The sequence below is a fragment of the Microchirus variegatus genome, assembly GCF_963457635.1.
Source record: "Microchirus variegatus genome assembly, chromosome: 7".
Taxonomy (NCBI): domain Eukaryota; kingdom Metazoa; phylum Chordata; class Actinopteri; order Pleuronectiformes; family Soleidae; genus Microchirus; species Microchirus variegatus.
The window spans coordinates 18,454,459-18,463,121 of NC_139808.1; positions in this window are offsets into that span (position 1 = coordinate 18,454,459).

Here is an 8,663-nt window from a genome sequence, read left to right on the forward strand (position 1 = left end):
CCAGGAATGTTATGTCCCATGTCAATTTGTTAATCTTGTTTATCAGCAATGTTTAGTCTAAATGTTGGTGGAAAGATGGAGCATGGGTCAATTAGATTTGTGTATGAATACTAGTGCTGCAAATATTGTTCAATTAATTGATTATTAATTGCCAGCTATTTTGATAATCAATTAATTGGTTTGAGTAATTAGTAATTACGTCTAATCGTAATTAGACGTAAAGAATCAACACAGTTTTCGGATTATTAAATGTGTGCTTTCTGGTTTCTTTGCTCCATAAAACAAAGAAATCATTCAAATGGAATAGTCTTGGATTGTGAACAAAACAAGACATTTGAGGACATCACCATGCACAGGTTTAGGAAACACCAATCCACATTTGATTATAAAAATAATCGGTAGTTGCTAATAAATTCAGTCAAAATCACAAAAGACGCATCAAATTCAGTATTATAGTATTACAGATTACTTAAAAGTCCCATTTAAATAAAATTCTAAATAGAATTGATGACGTTGACGACATCTGGGCTTTCATCGAGCTTCAACAAATTCTCAATAATGAAATGTTTGCTTGGGGAGACAAATGAAGCCAGGCAAGACGTTTCCTCCAGATTCCAGACTTCATGCCATGCTAAGCTAACCAGCTGTTGGCTGAAGGCCTAATGGACAGACAGCAAACGAGAACATTTCCCAACATGTCAAACTGTTCTTTCAATGAAGAAAAATAGCAAGTGTCTGCACACCAAACCCTCTTTATTACCGACCTGGGGAAAAAAAACAACTGGTTTGCAGACAGTTTGATAAATGCAACTTTGTCAACCCTGCCCAGAACCCAGTGTTTATTTCATTTGAATGTGCAGTGAGCCTTTGCAGACTCTCTGCTCTTGTAGGAAGAAAACCCACCCTTACTTTTAAACCAAGGCCATCATTTACTTTTACATTCAGTGTGAGCTGTACTTGATTATTTAGAATACAAACATAATATTCCTCTGTGCACAACGGGGTATTTAAAAATTCTGTTATTGCCAAGTTCAGTCAAACACAGAATTCATGGCAAATAAATGAGTTTGCGCCAGCAGCAATTTGGAGAACAGAATGCTTTAAATGCGCCGATTGTGTCAATATTTTCCAGCATTAAATACTCACAATTTACCTGCAAATTCAAAAGACTCCCACTTCAGAGCTTATCTGTCATACTCAGACACAATCTTCAGTTACCCAAAATACTAAAATAACCTTTACACCAAAGACAGAGGATGAGCAAATTTAATGGTAGCTGCACATACAAAGTGTCTGCCCTTTGCAACCAAACTGCAGCCTTGACAAATATCCACAACAGACAGATTCAAAACACTTGCTTTTCGTTAGAGAAGCTCTCGACAGGGGAAAAAAAAAATTCAATAGTCATGGCAGGTGTGTGTGTGTGTGTGCGTGTGTGCAGTGGTTGAGCTCATCCATCCTGAATGAGTTTGCTCTGTCAGGTCTGTATTGTTAATGAACCGTAGGGGGACCACATCGCAGGCACTCACTTGCACTCCAGTCACCGCTGCGCTAACGTCCTCTAGCTGCTGCCGACAATGACTCACAGTAGAATCAAACACACACTGACTCGCTCACAGCTGCTCTACATACTCTCAACAGGTAATTGCCTGCCTTGTGGTGACACTGGTATTCCTCAATCCTTCTGATGATCAATCTTGAAGAAACCAGGTAAACAAAGCTGTGCCTCTGTCCTTTAAAGCAGACATTCTTGTCCTTGTTAAGAAACACAGCTCTTTTAAATGGACAAATGACGAAAAAAGGAAAATGCGGGTGATGTGGGCATAGTTCTGCTGCTGGCCAGTCGGAATGGCCAGCAGCAGAACTATCTTTTTGCTTTGCTGTGAAGAAATTAAAGCCATGTTTACATCATGGTAAAGTTCGGTTCGATACAGTGCGGTTCTTTTTAGAAGGGTAAAGGCCTCGGACAGGCTTGTGTTTCGACGAAGAACAGTACGTTTACTTGATAGATGGGTGTGTTCTGTGCTCGATGGCCGCGTGAGCAAGATACGCAGTGTGATGTCATACCGATGTGACAACACCAAAGAAAGACATTGATTTGGAGGACAGCCTGCAACTAATTTTTTTACTCGGTTTGTGGCTGTTTGTCTCCACAAGACATCAAGCTTTGTATGAGAAGAGACTATGGGCATTGAAGAAACACCAGTGGCACTTTTCTGTCGCCCAATCAGCTGACTATCGTGAGTGGAGCAGGTCAAGCTCCACCCGTAACCGTACTATTTGTCCCCCAAAGGAAGGGTGCCGAAGAATGAAACCGTTGGGGCCTGTTATCTTGGTACTATTTCTAATGGAAACACCAAAAAAGTAGTGCCGTACCGAACACAGCATAATGAGTCAGACATCAAGCCTGATTGATCCTGTTTGAGTGGAGATGGCTTGTTACAGATATAATGACGAGTTGTAGCGTAGCCGTATTAATTAGGCCTTCGTGACTGGGCAAACACTGAGGGCTGAATCAGTGAGGTGCCTTTTTTGTGTTTGTGCGTTGCCATTTGCACACAAGAGTTATGAATATAGATTTGTGTGTGCAGTTGCCGGTGAGATCCAAGAGTGCTTTGCATGGAAGGAGAAGACACACAGAGAGTAAAGCCATGACTTTGGTTAACAGTAAACACACCACTGAGAGCTCATTAGAGGAGCTCTCTCCTCTCCTCGCTGCTCTGCACCAGTGACGGGGCTTTAGCTCCAGCCGTATCTGGCATCCTGCAACAAGCTAATTAGCGGCTAGCGCTCATTACAGTCAGGCTAGTGAGCACAGCGCCTTTCCAACGCATCAACTGTAGCCTGTCAGAAACACAGCATGTGTGTTACAGTTCCAAACTGACTCAGATTGGAAGAGGATAACTAAAGTGCTTTGCTAAATAGACAGTGTTAGACCCCATTTATTCCAGGCTCATCAAAATGACATCTATGGGATGTAATGGTTGCCATTTCATCACTTATTTAAGTTGTCTGACACTGTTAGAGGGTCAGGAGTGTTGTTATCGCGGGAAAGTCGACGTCATGACTCTTTGAATTAACGATTGTGCAGTTGTTGCATCAACTCTGAATAGCTATGGAGGAAAAAAACAACAGCTTGAACCGAGTCTTAAAATGTTTCATCTTAGGCACGTACAATGACAGTGTGGGTAATTTCTTCAAACAACAATGTTTGGATTCTTGTTGGATTCTTGAGTAAAACATTAAAGCACATGCAGGAAGTTGAAGACACAGGCAGCTCGTGCATTTCCTGTTGACATGGATGAAACATGTGGCAGCCATATGGCGGCGATAAAAAAAAATATTTTACTGGATCCAGACACTCAGATACTAGAACTTTTTAATTTTTAAACACTGGACTCACACAGACACAGAGGAGGCATCTGAATCTGTGGGGAGCCGGTAAAATGCTCTCCCGTTACCCTGTCTACAACGACATTTATCCGCTCGGTTTGTGGATCAATCATTTAGCCAAAAACCTGATTCATCCCATACACATATACAGTAATTCACTGCCAGGAAGCATCTTGGAGGCGTTACCTTGGTTGTGTGACGTCGACGTCCGGAGGCACGTTAATATGTCGAAGCCAGGAGTATACTGCCTACACTGAGGTTTTTCTGACGGCAGAGACCTTCGTGAGCTTCAGGAACTTCAGGGAACGAACATGCGCTTATATTTAGGGCATTGGCCCTACACAACACTACACAATGTAGACGGCATCTCACCCAGTCAAGATCCTGCACTCTGGTGGACAACTAACGAGCGCAGGTTCAAAAACCTGAGCCATCTGGCGACACATCCGTGCCATCGACCATGTATTGCGTATCATATCGTGAGGTGACCTGTGATTCTCCTCGTTAGCTGAGAACAGGTGAAAAAAACTACACATTCTCTCCAGTCTTCAATTCAGCATTTATTTTTAATAGCATCTGCTTCTAGTGCCTTTGCGTTGCTATCTGACTGAGACGTATTTGTCTTGAGAATGTGTCTTCCCAAGATGGAAAAAGACACAGAAAAGCTCTGCCACTTCATAAAAGAAAACCGTTTCATTTCCTAAAGATGAAGAAATGAAATAGAGAAAATAACAGAAAGAAGAGCATACCCCTGCTGTGTTGATGGTTGCTTCTCTACATGTTGGTCCCCAGTCAAGTAAATAGGCCAGAATGTGTGCGTGGCGATGCATTAGGAGGAGAGGACATCTCCTCCAGCTAACACAGACTCGTGCACGCTTTAGGTGCAAACAAAGCAAAGCTTATCTACGTGTTTGTTGAACAGGAAGTTTAATAACAGTGCATTTACATTTGACGAACAGCTACGTCTGCAGACGTCATTCAAGCGACTAGACCAGTATGCGTGTAAAGACCTGCATACTCTGCAACAGAGAAATGTGTTCTCTTTCTCGAGGTGTCAAGAACAAGAATGAAGTTAGTTCTGTTCAGGACATTTCATACTTCACAAGTGCAGAACTCCTGGGACATCGTCATAGGGAATGACAGCATTTGCACGTTAACCACGCCCACTTCAAATTCATGGTCAATCACACAATGGTTGGCGGACACCTCACAAGAACTCCCAAACGAGGGCTATGAGAAAAATAATGTTCTTTCAGAGTTACTGCGTGTGGCAGCTTCTCCAGCTGACTCAGAGCAGAGAATGTTGCTTTGAAACGTGAACACACTTTTAGACATTCAAATTTAGTAAGATTGTTTATATCACGTTTCTCTGAGGAGTGACAAAGTCAGAAGATATTGTTTTATTTATTTATCACTTTACAGAGACTTTAAACTAACGTAATTTCCAAATACAGTAATTACTCCACAAGGTAAGAGAACTCTTCAATAATATACATTATACTGCAATATTAGAGGCCGAAGTGCAGCAGCAGCAGCAGCAGCAGCAGCAGCACACAAGGCGAGCTCCATATGTTAAACAAAAGGAACCACACATCCCTAATCAAAAAGGCTATTCATCACACTGGCTACGTTCACAATAATGATGCGCACAGATAAGGAGATAATATGGTAAATGAGAGGGAGAGTTGAAATAATACTGTAGCCAGCACAGTGCATGCTCTGTTGCACTGCTGATGAATGATACAGATCCCCCTCCACCTTCTGCAGCTCCTTTTTTTCCCCCCCTTTTCCTTTTTGCCCACTACAGTGCACCTGTTATTTTTCTGGAGGCAGTAGGAACATGTACTGGCACCGTGAAATATCTGTTTGATGCTACAAATGCAGCATTTCAGAAAATGATGCAAATGCACCAAAACCAGTGATAAATGCAGATAAATATATGCAGGCCTTAATACAGATGTAGACAAACACACGTGTGCCGCTCACAGCTCACCTGTTGAAGATGGCAGATGGTTCTGCCCTGGAGAACTGGTAATAACAGAACAATAGCCAATTAAGAAGTGACGGAGAAGCTGAGGGGGCCAAGACAGTTCACGGATAGATTCAGTCAATTAGTCAAACACTCCATTAGGAGACTGTCCAGAGACACCATCTTGATTGCCTTCCATTATCCACACATTTTGATTGCTATTTTGTGATTGCAGCATTTTAAAAAAGACTTGTAGCCCCTAAATTATCCATTTCATGATGATCGATTGTGCGAGTTAACCTGAGCAAGCCAAATTATAGGTTTTAAATGATTGCAGATGCAGAAAAACAAAAATGGTGGCAGAAAAGAGAAGACATCAGGTGGGTTTTTGTCAGGGAAAAAAAAAAGCAGTTCACAGTTTTTCACAAAAGTGAATGCAAATATCTGGAAACCGATTCAGTGAATATAGGATGAATAAATCTTGTGACTCAAACGTCCCTGCAGCTTCCACATGTTACCACGCTTGTAAAATAGTGGATGAGAGAGAAAATGTGTGTACAGAAGAGGAAACTACACAATTCCTCAATTTAATGCAAGAAACAAATATTACAACCATAACTGATGACATATATAAACAGCTATTTACAGATCCAGTTGCACCTTTTTGTTCTTATTTTTATTTTAACCCTTCCATTACCATCGGGCCGTCACCGACAGGATTTGGCATGCGTACTTTTCATTACCGTTACTCCTAGACCATTTGTGATATCTAGAAAGTTCAAAACTAAGGACTGGTGATCTGGCCAGGGTGTGACCCCGCCTTCCGCCCCATGTCAGCTGAGATATAGGGGTTTGCACTTTGTACCCATGCACTTGTCATTACAGTAGCCCTCAGGACTTCTGCGGAACGACCGTCCAATTAGACAAGATTCACCAGCACGTCACAGGTTTGTGACGAATAACTGCCAGATATCAAAAGTGAACGTTATCTTGGAAAAGGGGCAGAAAAGGGCGGAAGCACATTGAACATTTGACAATTCTACAGCCATAAAATCTAAATAAATCCTGCTTATCTTTGTGATCTAACTCCCAGTAATAACAGCAGTGGAAATGTGGTTTAATTTGCAATACATTTTTGGTGAAAACCAGGGTTATTATTCAACATCCATCGTAAACTGTCATCTTGCTACATCACCCTATTAGGCTTCGTCTGCCCCACATCCTGACACTGGTGTCCCTGCACATTCACACTGAGAAACTGTACAAAAGTTAAATCTTTGCACCGCTCCCTCCAACACAAACACAAATGTCTACCATAAATAAGTTCATGCATTAAACATGCACACGCACAAATGCAAAGCCAACAAACACACACAAAAAATTCCAACACGTCGACTCTGCCATCTACTGTATCTCCTCCAAGTACAGCACACACCAGTTCATACACATTCCTCATGCTGAGATCAAAGATACGTCGTCTTCAGATGTGCCCTTCCCTTCTTCATGACCTTAAGCCGTCAGTGTTATCTTCTCCATACATGCACACCCACTCACACATAACATACTTTAGCACACACACACACACACACACGCACGCATACTGACGAATCTCATGGAGGCAATTACTGAGCTGAGCCCTTCATGCTGGCTGGCTATCAAATGTTTGCCTCCACTCTCAACAGTGCTGCTTTAATGTGTCCATGTTTTCCTCCACATGCGCTGTGTTCATAGCGAGGCCAAATGATTTGTTGAAAATAACTAATTGAGCTTTTTCAGACAGGTATTGTGACTGTACTTTAATAATATTTTTTTTTTTATCTTAAGTTGCCTTCAGTTCAACATTTGTTGTGTAATGGATTAAAGCGGACCTAGACCGGAAGTTCCAATTAACGTTTTGTATGTTTTTTAGTGTGTATCTGCGTCCTTACCTTGTTTAAGAAGCCCTGAAGGTTCTAAACAAACAGTTCAGCCACTGCTGAGAACGATGTGTTGTATTGTAATCTCGGGCTCAGCGAGATCTCTGAAAAAACCCGGTCCGGTTACGTAAACACCGGTTCTCCGGAACAGCAGTTCGTCCTGCTCCGGGCACTAGTCCGGTCACTAGTCCGGGCACTAGTCCGGGCACATCCGGTTGCGTACATTGAACCGCAGAAGAAGAATAACGTCCGTTGTGGAGGTGTTTCACGAGCGACAGTGTCTTCTGACTCTAGGTCTGACTCCGGGTCAAAGTCATAAAAGGGACTGTGGCAGGGAGTTGTGAAGAAGCTATTTTTAAACATTGTTAAAACAATGTTTTGATAATGCGTAGCAGTGCATCCACCGTTCCAGAGGGGGGAGCTGTGGGTGTACTGAATATGTCACTTCCGGGTACTGGCCAATCACAAGACTCTGTCTTCTGAGTGTGAGAGTTGAGTCTCAAATCTTGCGGCTGGGAAACACCGTCAGAAAAGAGGATTTCTATTGGCTCGTTTACAGCAACTAGGAGGTTTTTGACCATAAAAACAAGTTAATGTAAATAAGTAGACCTCCATAACATATGTGCAACAGGACCACTCTATGTGAGCTTTAAAAACACGGAGAATTCACACATTCATACCACAAAACATGAAATAAACACAGTGTATAATTTAGTGGATTCTAGGGCTGCAACTAAGAATTATTTTGATTATTTTGATACACGAGTCTGTTTGGTTTAACCCAAGAAGTAGTGAAGGGTGAACAGTGTGTCAGCCATTATTCCTACAGCAAAAAAACAAAAGCACTTGCACGTAACGCACCCGTAGCTCCGATTTAAGTATTGTCGTGAAGGCAGCATCAAGCTGCATATTTCAACCAACTGAATCCAACTACACTCTTAGAAATAAGGGTTCCAAAATGGTCCTTCTACAACGTCTGAGGTTCTACCTGGAACCATTTGCTTGGTAACACTAATGGTTCCAGTAAGAACCATTTTGATCCAGAGAACCCTTTAAAACCCCTTTCCTGAATGAAGGGTTTTAGAAGGGTTCTTGGTGGAACCCTACAAAAGGGTTCTTGGTGGAACCTTTATAAAAAGGTTCTACCTAGAGCCAAAAAATGGTTCTCTATGAGGACAAGCCGAAGAATCTTATATGGTTCTACTTAGCACTTTTATTTCTTTAAGAGAGTACACCATGCCAGACTCCATGGGAACAGAGGGAAATAAACAATTCTTCAGGTTCATGTGATAATAAAAAGCATAATTTAAAATTTTGTATTCAATTTCTGTTGATAGATACTCTAAATTATTTACACTGGATTTTCAACAACATTATACTGTAAG